Raw genomic sequence first — 1874 nt, 5'->3', positions numbered from 1 at the left:
ACTTGTAGAAAAATGGTGATGTTGATCATCTTTCATGAATACATTTTTAGAATGATTGTAACTTAGTGGTGCAACTGACAACAATGATGTGATCCAGTGAAGCTTAGTTCCATGGGAGAAAAGGAGTTTCTGATGTGTAGAGATTTCTCAAGTGTGCATGGTGCTGTGCAGATAGATTGGGCAGTTTCCATGTGATGTGTCATTATCTATGTATCCAGATTTAAAATGTAATACAAGTCTCAAGTCTCTGGAGCACATGGCCATAAGGCATGTTTCAAGTTTTCAAAATAATTTTTGAGATGATAAATACATCATACTCCCATTGTCTTTTCTATCTCCAAGCACAATCAATACCCCATTGTTTTCTAATCTGTGGTCTGTTTTTCTCTAGCACAATTTCACAGTAACCACATTTAGTGTGTCAATGTGAGCTGGAAAGATTCTGCTCTCTGAGTCATAGGTTGGCCCTAGGCAATGTGGGTCATTTTGGGACTGTATTAGCAGTCAGGAATACTATTGTCAGGTAATTTTGGGATTCTTGCCATTGTTTCTTCTGCCTTTACTGAAATGAGTTATAATACCACAATCTATACCTTGGTGACTGTATGGTGTTCAGAGCAGGTGTGTTATCTCATTTAGTTATTTAGTTATTGACTGCTTGTTTTTCAAGACAGAGTTTCCCATGTAACAGTCATGGCTGTACTGGGATTCACCTTGTAAGCCAGTCTGGTATGAACTCACAGATATCTTACTGCCTCTGCCTCCCAAGTGCTGATATTAAAGGTATGTGCCACCACCACCCAGTGAGCTTTTAATTCTGTTGGTACCTGAAAGGAACATGAGCCAGGTTGTAGTTATGTTGATACATGTGGTGACCTGGGCAGTAGCCTTTGTCCTCTGTGCCTCTCAGTATTTACTTGCAATGGGGGACTTTGCAGCCCTGGCATGGGAAGATATATTTCTTGCAGTACCACTACAAGTGTTCACATATGGGCACTGGTTTTTTGCAGTAGGAAGATAGATTAGAAAATTGAATGTCTGGTTTCTAGAAGTTCTGAATAGTGCAGTCCATTTTGAACTTTGTGTTATAAATATTGCAAATAGTTTAGGAACTTGTAGAAAACTGGTGATGTGGATCGTCTTTCAGCAATACATGATTAAAATGCTTGTAACTTGGTGGTGCAAATAACTACAATGATGTGATTCACTGAAGTTTAGTTCTAGGGGAGAAAACGTGTTTCTGATGTGTAGAGATTACTCAAGTGTGTATGGTGCTGTGCAGGTAGATTGGGCAGATTCCATGTGATGTGCCATAATCCATAAAATCAGATTAAAAATCATTTTTCTTTTTCTTTTCCTTTTTTTTTTGGTTCAGGAAGCATTTCTTTCTTTTGTAATGCAAATTAGAAACAAACTTGTTTTACATGTCAATCACAGTTCTCTCTACCCCCCCCCCTACCCTGCCCTTAAATGACCCACTATTTAATCCACTTTCTGCTTCTCAGAGAAGGTGAGGCCTCCATAAGTGATTTTCAAAGTCTTTCATATAACTTGGACCATGGCCCAGGCCCTCCCCTGTGTCTCCAGGCTGAGAAACTGTTAGTTTATGTAGAATGGGCTCCCAAAGTACATTTATGTAATAAGAATAAATAGTAATTCACTACCACAGGCGCCATCATTTGCCCAGGTCTCCTAACTGATACCCATGTTCAGGGGACCTGGATAAGTCCTATGCTGGTTTCCCACCTATCTGTCTGGGGTCCATGGCTCCTCTTTGTTCAGGTCAACTGTTTTTGTGAGTTTCTCCAGCCTGATCTTGACCCATTTGCTCATCACTCCTCCCTATCTGAAACTAGATTCAGGAGTCTGGCTCT

This window comes from Cricetulus griseus, unplaced genomic scaffold (assembly GCF_003668045.3).
Source record: "Cricetulus griseus strain 17A/GY unplaced genomic scaffold, alternate assembly CriGri-PICRH-1.0 unplaced_scaffold_1, whole genome shotgun sequence".
NCBI classification, from domain to species: Eukaryota; Metazoa; Chordata; class Mammalia; order Rodentia; family Cricetidae; genus Cricetulus; species Cricetulus griseus.
This window is presented reverse-complemented; position numbering follows the sequence as displayed.